Genomic DNA, 16,166 nt, shown 5'->3' with positions numbered 1-16,166 from the left:
AAAATAAAGGCATCAGTTCTGACATTTGTGTTAGAAACAGTAGCCCAATATCTGGGAACACCTACTTAGATAGCATATAAATACCCAAATAAGTCCCATATATATCAGATGCTAACTTTGTGTTGGTGCAAACCAAGTAAGGCCTGATATCAAAATGAGAACAGGATGGGGAGCTGTCTTTTTAATAAATAAATACAAGAATTAAATAAAACAAGATAGAGAACTGTCACGACATGCTTTCAATTGCTTACAGTAGCTGCTCACTGTCTACCCAGGGTGGAGTGGCATTTCAAGTTGCATAACCACTTTCCATTTTCCCACGGTGTTGTTCAAGTCATACAGCTGGGCTGTAATTAAGAGGTTACACAAATAAGGCATTGGGAAACAAATTAATTGATTCCCTTGCTGGAGAGTCCGGGGTCATTTGCTTTCCTTTTGAACATACTGACCTGTTTTTCCTCCTCCTTCCTCTCTTCCCCACAATCTTGTACAGTGTTTTCAAAGAATTTCAAAGAGTATCAAAAGAATGCAGATGTCCTAGAAATACCATTGCCGCTCCTCCATGGGAATACAAGCTAGAAAGGAAAACAATAAGAGCAGAGTCTGGTGCCTTAAAATATTCTAGTTGTGTGGGGTGCTGAAATACCTACCAGAAATAGCACTAGGGTTGATTCAACCCCATTATCAACAGAGTTAGAAGAGTGTCTTCTTTGCAGACAAATTGTCTTTGCAGCTATTCTTGAACAATTGATACTCTCCTTGTATTATTTCAGGAATGCTGATTCATGCTTTAAAACACCATTCTCTATTTAGTTGAGTATTCAAATACATTTTTGAGTCCTGGTAACTGCCTGGACAAGTTTGTAGATTTTGGAAATGCCTCCCTCGTAGGACTGAGAAAGAATGATTGGCCCAAAGTCACCTATCTGGCTTTCATGTCTAAGGCGGAACTAGAACTTACAGTCTCCCAGTTTGTAGTCTGCACAAAACTGGTTCTCTGTTGCCATTGGCAGTTTGGCCATCTATTATGTTATTTCATCAGTATATTTAATAGTAATAGTAATAGTAATAGTAATAGTAATAGTAATAGTAATAGTAATAGTAATAGTAATAATAATAATAATGTTGGAAGGGACCTTGGAGGTCATCTAGTTCAACCTCCTACTCAGGCAGGAAACCCTACCATTTCAGACAAATGGCTGTCCAGTCTTTTCTTAAAAACTTCCAGTGTTGGAGCATTCACAGCTTCTGGAGGCAGGTTGTTCCACTGATTAATTGTTCTAACTGTCAGGAAATTTCTCCTTAGTTCTAGATTGCTTCTGTCTTTGGTTAGTTTCCATCTGTTGTTTCTTATCCTGCCTTCAGGTGCTTTGGAGAATAGCTTGACTCCCTCTTCTATGTGGCAGCCCCTGAGATATTGGAATACTGCTATCACGTCACCCCCTCGTCCTTCTCTTCATTAAAGTAGACATACCCAATTCCAGCAACTGTTCCTTATGTTTTAGCCTCCAGTCCCCTAATTATATTTGTTGCTCTTCTCTGTATTCTTTCTAGAGTCTCAACATCTTTTTTACATTGTGGTGACCAAAACTGCTTGCAGTATTCCAAGTGTGGCCTTACCAAGGCATTGTAAAGTGATATTAACACTTCACGTGATCTTGATTCTATCCTTCTGTTAATGCAGCCTAGCACTGTGTTGGCTTTTTTGGCAGCTGCAACACACTGCTGGCTCATATTTAAGTGATTGTCCACTAGGACTCCGAGGTCTCTCTCACAGTTACTACTATTGAGCAAGGTACCACCTATACTATACCTGTGCATTTAAGATCTGCTAAATTGTAGCAGGAGGAAAACTTGAAGTAAAAGAATGCCTCATAACTGAGGCATTCACCACCCCCACCCCAATAATACAATCTGAGTTTGTTTCTTTGCTTGCTTGCTTGCTTGCTTGCTTGCTTGCTTGCTTGCTTGCTTGCTTGCTTGCTTGCTTGCTTGCTTGCTTGCTTGCTTGCTTGCGAAAAGAATTATTGAAAACTTACTTTAAGCAATTGGACTCCAATGTGGTCCTTTAATATTCTCCTGAAGTATAAAACCCAACACATTTTTCTAAAGGCAGAGAATGTTAGCTTTACAGGTAGTTCTTAAAAGTTTGTGAGCCTTTTTGAATTTTCAGTATTTCCACACAAATATGAGCTAAAGGGCGATCTGTTCTTCACACAAGCCCTAAAACTAGATATTATGTACAGTAAGTATTCTCTAAAGTAGGGGCTACTCCACGTGGCCTCAGGAACGGCATCCAGTCAGTAAACGCTCTGCTCCATCCAATCACCCAGACTCTACCCTGACTTATGGGATTACAAGGTCATAAAAGGGAGTATTCTCTAAAGCAGGGGCTACAACAATAAAATCCCAAAGCTGAAGATTTGAAAAGCTTTTTACACTGAGAGAAGTCTCTTTGAAGGATTGTTTTAATAGTTAGAGCTAGCTATGTTTTATATGAATTACATTCATTTTCATAAAAAGGGAGGGTTGATTAGGTTTTAATGAAATATTTAGTGGTTTGGCTTAATTTAGATGAATGTGAAAATAAACCCATTTGAAGGTTTATTTTGCAAATAGCTATTTTGCATCTAGCTAGGCCCTCGGTTTGTTGCTAATTTAAGGTTATGTTTGGCTATTTGGATTACTTTAATTGGGGGATTGTCTTGATTTTCATTCTGCAAGTTTAAAATAGAACTTGAGTATTTGTATTAAATTACATTCTAGAATATCCAAAAGGCTTTGAGAATACCTAGTTTTGTGGTAAAGTGTCATTGCTGGCCTCCAACCCTCAGAAAAGAAGATGTCACAAAAATAGCTATCCTATTATGATTACTCTTTCTATTATTATTTGGGAATTTCTTGCAAATGAAGTCTGGAATGTTTCTGGGCAAATTTATTGAATGGCTTTAGATAAAAGTTGTCATATGTTGGACCAGCATGTTTGCTATATTATCCACCTCACAATTCACCAATCAGGACATTTTTGATAAACACATACTTAAATAGTTTTAATTTATATGTTAGCTTTACATTCAGAAACACAACACTCATCTTACACACACACTTATACAATGATTCATGCTATGTTTGCAAGCATTTGTAGAACTGTGCACAAATCCAGTCTTTACTTGTTTTAACCTGCTAAATTTTATAGGTTCTTACTCTTAATCAAATTAGGAAATACTTTTGCCTCTTTTTTTGCTAATTTTCAATATATGTTCTTCTGAGCTTCTGAAACAGAAAGATGTAAAACAGAGTACCAAAAGTGAGCAATTTTTTTAAAAAAAGCTTAAAATAATTTATTTCAGCACAAATGCTATTAAATTCCATTTTTATATTGCAAACATAGGCAATTTTGCCCAGAAATAACACCCAGTGGATTTACAGTAGGAGTAGAGGATAACGATTACAGGAATCAAGAGTTTAATTGTTTTGATTGATGGATATCCTAAAGCAGTGGTTCTCAACCTGTGGTCCGCGGAGCACTCAGGGGGCTGCAATGTCATCACATGGGGTCTGTGAAGGCTTGAAGAAATGTTACTTAAATTTTGAGTTAAGTCTTGGTAGTCTATGGCCATGGTCCTTGGCAACAAAAAGTATTTAAAGGGGGTCCGTGGTGAAGAAAAGGTTAAGAACCACAGAGCAGTGTTTTTTAAATTCATCAGCGTTAAGATGTGTGGACTTCAACTCCCAGAATTCCACAGTGACATGAGAATAGCCACTTCAAAGCCTGTTGAAGGCATGGCAATGATTCACCCCAACCTGGGGTGGAGAGGGGCTCTGTGCTTCAGAGTCTAAGATTTGACAAAGTCATCTCTTTTTCCAATTTATTTAATTTATTTAATTAAAGAATGCACCATAGCTGTTTTGCTGCCATTTTAGATCTGGTGAGCTGAGTAAGCTTTGGGCATCCTAGAAACTGGCTGAAAGAAATTATTAATGTGATTCAAAATGGTTCAAATAAGATGTGGTTCAAGATATTTATCGGCCTAAAGGAATAAAGCAACACCTTTTACCTGAAGAATGAATTGCTTAGATGTTGTCAGCCCTTCAAGGTAGATCAGACCAGGAAACCACCCTCATGTAGGCCAATGCTACTTTTATTGTAACAGCTATAGTAAAAAAAAAAATCTTTCAAGTCTGAATGTGCTTCCCTCCTCCTTTCCTTTACCTTCATGTGTACTAGGTTTACTCATGTATTTATTCACATTATACCAGTGGTTCTCAACCTTTTTAATGCCGCGACCCCCAACCGGTCGTAAGTCGAGGACTAAACTGGTCATAAGTCGAGGACTAAACCAGTCGTAAGTCGAGGACTAAACAGGTTGTAAGTCGAGGACTACCCAACCAGTCGTAAGTCGAGGACTTTCCCTGCCCAGGAGCACCGCGCATGCGTGGTTCTGCCTCCTGCGCCGGCCGAGGCGTAGCTGGCAAGCGGCAGAGACGGAGCAGGCCAGCACCAGCTGGCCCAGCTCAAGGGAGGTAAGGCACCTGCCGGAAAAGGGGAAAAAAATGTCGGACAGCCTTGCTTGGCGACCCCCGTGAAATGGTCGATCGACCCCAAATGGGGTCGCGACCCATAGGTTGAGAACCGCTGCATTATACTCATGTATTTATTCACATTATATTTTTACCTGAGCACAGGCCCCTTTTACCTCTTACCTTGGTAGCGGTTCTCCCTTTCGATCCTTCCTCTCCCTGCTGCCCCTCAAAGCCATTCCCTCTTCCCTCTCCAGATTACAGTCCTAAGATTTAATCCTAAGGATAGTTCTCCTTTATGATATGTAATCAAGTTGTTACCAGCGAAATAATGTCTCAATAAATAAACAGCTTCCTTCTGACCAGTTTCTTTTAGCCATCTCTTTATGATGAAGTACAACCACTGCTTAGCACTTGTTCTTTGGCTGAAGACAGGCCCTTCTGTCTTGTGGAATGAGTCAGATATATCAAGGATTAGCAAAGTAAGCATTTAACCTGTTGACCTGAGATTAAATTGCTCAATAGTTCCAAAGCTATTCATACCTGGAGAAAAATATGTGGATGATAATATGATATCTCTGCACTGAATTAGTTAAGCTTATTAAATAGTATTATGAAAGTTAATTTAAACATGGGATTCCCCTGGCTCCGAGTCTGTTTCTGCTTCTTTTCTTTCTTTCTGGAATGCCTTGCTTGACCTGCCCTTCAGAAGTCAAGAGTGACTCTCCTCACATCTCACACACCTTTAGAAACAGAATGGGCTTATTTCCTCATAACATAAAAGAATATAATTACTTGCACAATCATTTCCTTCTTGTGATGGAGCAAAAACCAAACCAGCCTCTAAAAGATGTGATCAGCAAGACAAGAATCAGCAGTTCACAGGCTAGATAGGGCCATTATATGAACTTATCTCAACCATCTCCCAAGGCTAATAAGATAAATATGTGTTAATCCTGAAGGGTGGAAAGTTCTTCATCTGGACCACAGGTACACGAAGTCTGACTTCTCCACCTTCTAGGAGGCAACCAAGGTTGTGAAATAAGGTAGATGTAATTGGCTCAAGATGAGCTCCTGGCTGAATGAGGCTTTGCACTATGGTCTCCCTCATCAATCCTACATCAGATTCACTTTAAGATGCTATCAAAATCTTGTAATTTTTCGTGGAAATATTGAAAATCCCCAAGGTAATTTAGGGCTTATATTGTAATTAGAGGAGCAATGATTAAAATAAGGCATCATGCTTAGTAAATACATAATCCTCTAAACCCTTGAAGTACTTTCTGCAAAATCAGATAAGTCATTATTCACAACTCTTCATACCGTAGTATAAAATCCAGTATTTACTCCGCATTATTGTGAGGAGCTTTATTACAGCAATTATTTTTGCCTCCAGTGAATATATTTTATTTTTAGTGTTATTAATGTTGCTTTTGTCCTTTAGAAGATCTATTGTTTTCATTTTATAGTCCCTATCTCCCCAAAATATTTTTCATTCTTCTGTATAAAGACTCTATAGCTGCTTCTTAATTCAAACTATATCTTGCTGAGCTTGATTGGTCTGAAAAATGCTAAGCAGGGTTTGGGCTAGTTAGGAAGAAGACAGAGACTTCCAAGAACTCCCAGGAATATAAACTAGATTTGGAAATAAATAAATAAAATCTCAGAAGAAGATAATAGCAAACCATTTTCCTGCTGTGGCCAAGAATACTAGATGGACGTAACCGTGTTATCTCCAGCAGCCAAAGGTCTTTACTCACGGTTGAAATGTGAAACTTTTATGTAGACAAAGATAGATTTCACAATTTCACCAACAATAAGTTCTTATGGTAGAAATGGTAACACTATCTTCTATTATGCTACCCTATATCCCATCTTATCGTTATCTCACAATTTTAGAGCTGCTGCCTCTATTTAGAGCACTGAAAACATACTGGCTTGCAGCTTGTTGCTAAAGTGTGATTGAAATTCCTTTGAAATAGAAGGTGCTTAATCATCCAAATACCTGCAAAATTTTGTGTGGAAGGTGATTGATTTTTCTTATGAAACACTTTTATTTAGTTCTTTGGCCCAAAGATCAAAGAATATCAGATTTACAGCTCTGCATCCAATATTTCATTTCCTTTATTCTTAACAACAAAGAAAGGGAATGTTGCCTTTCTAGCCATGCATTTTCAAATTCCAACAAATCTGGGAGTAAGGGTGAAATGTAATTTTAAAAGATAATCCTTTGATGTCATCCCTTTTTTTTTTCCATTTTAGAGAGTGGGAATTATGGCACAAAGCCTGAAGAATGCCAGACCAATTTACATGAACCAAAGACTGATTGTGCCTGAAAAGTAGCTGGAAAATATAATCCATTGCTTTTGCCACTAAGGACAGATGATCTATGGAAAACCTTTCCTCTGACAAAAGCAAATTAGTTGGGGTGTAAGTTAATTTGATCCTTGTATAGCGTATGGGTTAAATAGATGTTTCACAAAGCTACACTAAATTCAGAGAGTCCCAGTAAAGGGTGCACTGAAGGTGGGGCACTTTTTTTCCCCAGGACAACAAGCAGCTGTTTTTGCTTCCAAAGCTGATTCTTTGGCAGCTCGCACCCCCAGATTGGAATGGGAGTAACTAGGAGAGTTACACTAAATTTAAATTGGTTCTCTATGTTTTTCATCTCTACATTATGTTCAAAAGTTTTTTCTTTTTATCTTGACAAAACATAAGCAAACTGAGAAGAATGCAGGTGAAGATCTTCAGGTTTCACAAAGCTAAAGATGTTTTGGGTAGCTGAGGACTTGCAAGCTGAATTCAAAGATCCAGGAATAAGTGGGAGCAGCCTAAGAGAATTTTGTGTATAATAAATAAGTAGGAAGATTACGTATTAGTTATAAAGAGATTTAAGTGTTTGGATAATCATAAAATTAAACTATTTTGATGTAGCCTACATACTTACTGTAAGAGAAATTAAAATATTATAGGCTTGTTTATTCGAGACTATATTACCATTTTCTTATATGTCACAATATGTCACAATATGTTAGAACTATAAGTAACTGTTTTTGTTGATAAGACTATTTCTTTCTTGGCATCTGGTACAGCAGTTTAGGTTCCTGCTGCTATAGATGAATTTGATAGAAACCTACACTGTGAGCAGTTCCATATACTAGATGGCTCAGTATTGGGAATTGAAATACATCTTTCTTTTTTAACAAAGCACACAAAATGTTTTATATAGACTGTTACAAACTGTTATATATACATTGGTTGATTGATCAAATTTGTATTATCTTAATGATATGATGCACTATCACAGTGGTGGCGAACCTATGGCACGCATGCCAGAGGCGGCACTCAGAGCCCTCTCTGTGGGCATGCGTGCCATGCCCCGGAGATGGCAACCATCCCTCTTCAACCACCCACCCGCTAACTCGCCGAAGTCCCACGTGGCTGGATGTATCCCAGCACGGCTGGTTTCCCTCCCCTCCGTCCCATCTCTCCTGGCCTCGCATGCTCTCCTTTTCCCAGGCACGACCCACTGCATCGCCTCCTCAGCTGTCGGCTATCCATCCAGCTCAGAGACGGCTTCTCTGAACTGCTGGCGGCGGCCTGCGGAGCTCTGGTCGAGGGGCTGGCAGGCTGTGGCTGCTAACGGACACTGTCAGCCCCCATGCACTTGCTGGCCTCTGTGTGCGGGGAACAATGGTGTCAGACAGCAGCCACCCCGGCCCCTGCCTCACCTTGCCCTGCGACAATGGCACCCCCATGCTGCCTTTCCTTGCCTCACCTCACCCTGCAGGACAAGCCTCCTGCCCACCACCCCACCTGCCAGAGACTCCCCCGGATCTCCCCCAGCCCCCACAGGCATCCCTTCCCATGAGCAACATCAAGGTGACCACGCCCACCTTGGCCACACCCACCCAGTCTACCATGATCACCACAGCCACGCCCACCCAGTGGGCCACGCCCACCTGGCACCCGGCGATAAATAAGTGGGTTTTGGGTTGCAGTTTGGGCACTCGGCCTCTAAAAGGTTCGCCATCACTGCACTATCATAATAATATGATAGACTCCAACTAACTTACAATATAAACATAAAGCAGAATAAAATTGTACAATAAATAAATAGAACAGTACCACAACATCTTGACCCACCAAGCCAAAACCATTGTTTTCCCCTTATTCTCCAACAGCTCTTTGAGACAATTCAGATTTAAGCAGCTTCTAGTAAGTTTCTCAAAACAGAGATAAGAGTAGTTTGAGATAAGAGAACCTAGCAAGGTAGAAAGGTAGACATTTATAAGATGCTATCCTAATGTAAAAGAGTTACATTAGGATTTACTATTTATAGTTGCTATTTGAGACCTCATGAAAAACCCCCACAAAGAATCACCTCCAAAGATAGGTTCTCAGAACATTATATATGGTATATTCACAGAAGTTCATTATATCATCTGCTCCATAGCCTTAAATATGCATGCTGAAAATTGGTCTATTGAGTTTTATTTTATTTATGTTTATTTTATTTATATTCCTGTACATTCTGTGAAACTGTCATCAAAGAGCACAAGAATATGTTTCCATTGGAAGCAAAATTCTGCTGCAGTTGGTTGGATCATCTGTACTGCAGATCCTTTCCAATTTGCTAGGAGAGGGTAGTACTTTTTTACAAGCCAAAGTGCCTCAAAATATCCATTTCCTATTCTGCACTTATGAAAATGTAAAATATACAACCACAGTGGAGCCATCTAGGAATGCCTCTGCTTCCTTAGAACCCCCAGATCTGGTGGCATAACCAGCTCTTGAGAGAGTTCCCAAATGATAAAGCGATGGAGCTAACCTGTAATGCATGTGTAATTACTGTAGGTAAAATATTCTTAAGGGCATGAAGAACCCAACCAATTTAACATATTAAAAAGGCTAGCTGAGTACCTGGGACAGACTCCTGGGAATAAAGATTGGCTTCTGCAGTATTTGTTTACACTGCCTATGTGGAACGGCCTTGACTCCAACGCTGAGCAGATGTGCACAGAAGTTTCCTTTCCCATCCCATCAACAAATGTGGCTTTTTCTATGAAAGTTGGAAGCTTTTGTAAAGGGAGATGTGTGCTTGCCAGCTCACTCTGCTGTATCCATGGCCATTGCCCATCTGCACAACAGTTTCACAATGAAGCAAGAGCAGCAAAGCAGAGATTTGCATCTATGGAAAAACATCTGAAGAGTCCCCGGTGGGCACATGTGAAAGCAGTTGCTCTCCTTGTCTGAACAGAGGGCAAGAGCCAATGCTGTTGGAGATGGGGGTCTAGTAGTTACACAGAAAATCAAATATTAAAAACCTTGTTCCCATAAACACTCACTCCCAACATTCCAGAAAAGTAACATAGATATCTTACTTACTTAATGAGCCAAGTACACAGATGAAATCAATCATAAGTAAATATATTCACTAAAGGGCACTGTCTCCATGGTAGCAATGTAACTACCTTGATTAATTTCTCTTTTCCGGTAAACTTTCCATTTCTGTAGGGTTTTTTTAAAGAATGTTTTGGCTTATCAAAGGAATTTGCCATAGATCGGAAAGTGGGCAGGTATGGAGAAAAGCCAAATTTATCTTACTTAACACATTAAGGTGACTACAGATAGGTCACGATTAGTGCAAGCTCAAATAGCGCAATATTCAATTTAGTGTGAATTATAAATTCATACCATCTCATGTTTAATGTGAGCCAAAATTAAATTAAAGAGAGGCTAGTGCTAGCACGCTGTTGAGGATAGTGCATGCACAGTTGCCATTGGGTTTTAGATGCTCATTTTCATGTGTGCAAGATGTAGAAAAGGAAGGTTTTGTCTGAAGAACACTAAAAAAAAGAGAGAGAGAGAAGAGACTCGTTTTGAAGAATTGCAGCAGAAGACAGGAAATAGCAGATCCACTTTTGCTTCTTCTTTGTTCACTTGATTGATTTATTTTAAATGTTTATGAGCTCTAACTATCTAAAGGATAGAAAGGAATGAAATTTAGATTTTTTTTTTGTTTTTACTTTGTTTTCTATAACCACTCTGTTAAATTTAAGTTGTAAGTATAATTTTAATATTTTACTGTCATAATTTCATTAATAAACATGTTAATGTTTAATCATTTTTAAACTTGCTTAAAAATTCTCATTGCCTTCTGGAATAGCAATCACAATAGCAGTTAGACTTATATACCACTTCATGGTGCTTTAAAGAACTCTCTAAGCAACTTACAGAGTTTGCATATTGCCCCCAACAATCTGGGTTCTCATTTTACTGACCTCGGAAGGATGGAAGGCTGAGTCAACCTTGAGCTGGTCAGGATCGAACTCCTGGCTGTGGGCAGAGTTTGCCTGCAATACGCATTCTAACTACTACGCCACTAACGGCTCGGAAAGCACCTTTGGGACTTGGGATCTTGAAGCCCTACAGAATTATATGGACTCTCACAATATATTGTGAGCTTCTTGAAAAGATGACTAAAATCCAAGATACCTTGACAAAAAGAGCATGATACTTCTATAAAAATGTAAACTGGGTTACATTTGATGCTTGGAACTGCCAATTCTCTAATACAGAAGCTGGCTTTTCAATTGCATTTTCCTTCCAATTCTAAGCATAGTAATGGGTTAATTTGCTGGGTTCCAATAACACCACAGATTTCATGGCTCTGCCTAACTCTGTGCATGACTGAGGTGTTTGAATTATATTTAACACTTTAAGGCTAAGTTGACTGAATCAATTGATCCCATTAACCATGTTATGGGAAGGGGGGGGAGAGAGAGAGAGACAGAGAGAAATTCACCTTTTTTGGAAACGATTTACTCCAGAGAGATAAAATGGCTCTGACTATGCTAGAATTTAGGAAGATCATTATGGATCACATGCAGTGGTGGGATTCAGCCAGTTCGCACCACTTCGGCAGAACCGGTAGCTAATTTTTTGTTGCCCAGGCCCAGAATGGACTTCCGGAAGTGGCATCCACACAGAGAACCAGTTGTTCACATATTTGAATCCCACCACTGATCACATGTGTTCTTTCCCTTCTGGAGAATGGGGTTTGAACTGATTATAGCTAAAGCACCTTCAGTACTAATTTCGTTATATTATATTTGCAGGGCTATGTTTTTAATCTTTTTCTAATGTACCTTGGAGGTGCAAGTGCTCAGAACCTGTTTTCAGTTGGAGCGGCTTATAAACTTTAATGAACAATATACGGAAATCAATACATTGATATTTCAGCCTAATATCAATCCATTTTATGTATGTCACCATCTGAGGAGTAACTATCAGCTTCACAAGATATACCAGACAAAATAAGAAATGCAATACAGAACTAAAACTACTTTTATTGGAATGGCTAGTGTATATTAACAGAATCTGGCAAGTCTGAACTCCCCTCATCCTCTCCTTTATCTTCCTGAGAATCAGAGGAGTGCTAGTTTGAGATGTTTTCATAAATTTCTCTCTTCATGTGGGCTTAAGCCTTGTTTACAATATGGGTTCATTGCCCTGATAACAGATCTTCCCTTGCTCTGTCAAGATTATCCTCTGTAGTCTCAGAATGAATGAATGAATGAATGAATGAATGAATGAATGAGAAAACTGCATATTAAAAACTAAAATGGAAAATGAAAGATTTGAAGCTGATATATACATACATACATACATATACACAGAGAGAGAGAGAGAGTATATTAGAAATATCTTCAGATATGCTGACAGGGTTCTTGACTAGTTTAGCCCTGTAATGGACACCATCCGTTCAATTAATAATGCCTTTTGGAATTCACAAAATGAAGACAATTTAAATAATGGTTTCAAGGTTTTTATAATTCTTCTATACCAGGGGTAGGCAACCTTGGCTCTTTTATGTCTCATGGACTTCAACTCCCAGAATTCCTGAGCCAAGAGCCAAGGTTGCCTACCCCTGTTCCATACCCTCAGGACATGGATTGAAACCTCGGCTCATGCTACCGTTTGTTAGAAGCGGCATTCCTGTTTTATAGCTTCATAGTAACATTCTACTTGAGGGGAAAAAATAACAAGAAAAAGACAATGGCTACCTTGAATCAATGCTAACCTAACAGAATGTCAGCTCTTTTAATATTACTTTGGAAGTTCCTGTGGCCAGACCATCTCTGCGAGCCTTTCTTGTGAAAATGTATAGTCTTTCTTCCACTAGGTCAATAGGTGACAAATTTGTTTCACATGCTGCTAAGAAGTTAGCAATTGTACATTTCTGTGTTTGTAAAGAGAAACTCATGTATATGATCCCAGACTTTCAAATTCAAGGTCTGGCCATTTTTCCAAAAGCTGACACTGGAAATAAATCATTTGCCAGAAGGCATTCGTGATGTTAAATATAAACTAGCACATTATCTTCACAATCCTACTTGCTGTTCAGTTTTACTTGAAGAATATTTTTCATCTGTTTTATAATGTTTCTGTAAGTTTGCCCTTCACGTATGGAAATCTTGAGCCAGATTTTAGATATGCCCTCCCCTTTATCATTTAGAAAGGTGATGAAAGAAAGGGCTTTTTTGAGGGATTTTAATATGTACACTGTTACTGTTAATGGATGTGGAGAGTAGGGGTAGAGGTGAGTCATTTTATAGAAATGTAGTGGCTTTATTGTTTTAAGAAAATATTGAAAAACATTGGAAACCATGCTGGAAAGCAGAATTCTGCAAGGATGGTTAAACAAACCATAACTACCTAATAAAATAGGGACTGAGTTTTTACAGCCTATTCTGTGTGCAATGTTCTTTACTGTTTGTAATTAGGGTGGGAAAATATATTTATGGTGACTCCATTTAACTGCGTTTTTTCTCATTAGAAACGTAAAGATTTTCTCTACACCAGATGGTGTTCAGAAAGAGAACTTTCTCTCTGTCTCACATGTAATTGGAAGTCTGGGTTAATCTCAAGATAGATCGGACAGCTTCGAAACCAAATGAGGAAATGTTTAAACGGCGCGGGCTATACCATAACATGGAATTTATTCTCACAAGATGGATCAAGGGTCAGTAGATTGAGCTAGATGCCAAGAATATATTGTGAAGATGTATGATGCAGCAATCCTGTTGAACCTGGACAGGCCTCAATGTTGTCATATCATGTGTTCTAAGATCACATTCTGGGTGGTATGTATGTTCTTGGAATGAACGGGAAACTTGTCTATGCCATCCTGAAATACTCAGAAGATTTAAAAAATAGATGAAATAAATGAAACAATAATGTAAGACTTCATGAGCCACTTCCTTATGATATCGTAGGAATTAATTAATAGGGCAAGAGTGTGGATGAGATACAAGCATCTTCTCTAATATTGTTATCCTATTTGGGCTGCAAGAAATGGAGGACCATTTGGAAGCAAAATCATATAAACCAGGGGTCCCCAACCTATGGTCCGCGGCCCAGTACCGGGCCATGGCCTGTTGGCCACCGAGCCCCAGGAATAGCTGGCGAGCCCCACCTCACTCATGGTAGCACCACCGCATGGGCACTAGCGGCCCCATTTGTGCATGCACGGGGACACTAGCACTGCTGCCAGCGTTACATGGGTGCTGGTGGCTTGTTTGCGTATGCACGTGCACGCTAGCACTGCCATCATGCACACACCCATTTGCACATGTGTGTGCAGCCCATGCACATTTCCCTGTTGCTCCTTTTCCTTCTGGGCCACCAAGCTGGAAAGGTTGGGGAACTCTGATATAAACAATTCTAGCTCTGTGCTGCCATCTAATACACATCTATGATGTACAGTTCTGGTATGGAACGCTTACCTTGTAAATGCAACACTGAGAATGGGCAGTATTTGTGGGGGGAAAAGACATTGTATAAATTATGCCCCAAGCAATGGTTTCCTCCGATATTGCAGAAGCTGTTTGAACTTACACCATATGGATACAATCATCACAGAATTAACATATGAAAGGGCACCTGACTACTGGAAGCTTTTATTACAATGCTTATTCCTGAGAAAGGAGAATCTTCTGCTCTGCTCCATTCAGATTTAAGATGAATCGAGGCATCTCCATGCTTAACAACAAGCAGTAACAGCTTCACTTAAGTAGGAAGTTCTTGCATTAAAAGTGGGTTGCTTTTTTGGCGGGGTACCTGAATAAGCAACACTCCCATCGGCCGGTACGCTCCCACAGAGTGGGTCTCCTCAGGGTGCCGTCAGCCAGACAGTGCCGGCTGGCGACCCCCAGGGGGAGGGCCTTCTCGGTGGGAGCCCCCACCCTCTGGAACGAACTACCCCCAGAGATCCGGGTGATCCCGGATCTCCCCTCCTTCCGCCGCGCCCTAAAGACATGGCTTTTTCAACAANGTCTGGCCTAGGGATTTTTTAGTGGGGTTTTTTAAGGGTATTTTAAGGATAATTTTTAATAATCGGCCTTCTTAAATATTTCCTTTTAATTCGGTTTTAATATAGATGTCATTGTAATTGTATTGTGGTTTTTATGAGGCTGTTAGCCGCCCTGAGTCCCATGAGGAGAAGGGCGGGGTACAAATTAAATTAATAATAAAATAAAATAATAATAATAATAATAAATCCTTCTGAGCACACTGCACTGAATAAATCTGGCCTTTCCCAGATGGAATTTTCCTCAACAGGGAAGAGCTACACTCAGATTCCCCACATGGAACAAGGGGTCCCAGGAAAGGATTTGACAAGCTCGCAATATCTGTTTCTGACAGGCACCCATTTAAAAATTCAAAAGCTTTTTAGAATACAGAGATACAAATAGTTTTCAATTAGCTACAGTAATTGGGACTGGAATTTCCATTGCTGAGTGATGCAGTTGTAAAGAGATATGTCACATGACTCTGCCGCTTATCAATGGCGGTTCCAGCAGGCCATGGTTACCTTTGTGAGGCGAATCACCACAGGTTATTAAGTGAGAACCTCATGTGATTCTGACTTCCTGCTGGCTTCCTCCTTGTTTGTGGAAAGCTGGCAGGGAAGGTTGAAACCATGATCACGTGACTGTGAGAAGCTGCCGACAGTCAGAAATGTGAGCCTGTTGCCAAAGGCCTGGATTGTGATCGTGTAACCATGGGAGTGCTGCAATGACCAGAACTGGTTACAACTGTCATTCATTTACCATTGTTGTAATTTTGAATGGTCACTGAACAAGTGATTGTTTAACCAAAGACCATGTGTATTAAAATGTCCTTTATGACTCACTCTCTTTTTCTTTCCTTCAATCCATAGCAGATACGTTATAAGGAGCAAACAGCCCATGTTTTAATTCTCTGAAATTCAAATGGCTTATAGGTGTCTACCTGTGGCTGATTTACACCCAGTACATAGAGGCTTCTTAAACTAATATACCACAACAAGGCGTTGTTTTAATACAAAGATTTATTCAGTGCAGTTTTCTGGACCGGGATGCCTTGCGCACAGTTACCCATGCTCTTGTCACCTCCCGCCTGGACTACTGTAACGCTCTCTACATGGGGCTCCCCTTGAGGAGCACTCGGAGGCTCCAGTTAGTCCAGAATGCAGCCGCGCGGGCGGTGATGGGAGTGACTCATCGCTCCCATGTAACGCCGCTGCTGCGCGAGCTGCACTGGCTGCCTGTGACCTTCCGGGTGCGCTTCAAGGTGTTGATTATCATCTTTAAAGCGCA

This window comes from Protobothrops mucrosquamatus, unplaced genomic scaffold, assembly GCF_001527695.2.
Source record: "Protobothrops mucrosquamatus isolate PMUCROS unplaced genomic scaffold, P.Mucros_1.0 scaffold_174, whole genome shotgun sequence".
In the NCBI taxonomy this organism is placed as follows: Eukaryota; Metazoa; Chordata; class Lepidosauria; order Squamata; family Viperidae; genus Protobothrops; species Protobothrops mucrosquamatus.
This window is presented reverse-complemented; position numbering follows the sequence as displayed.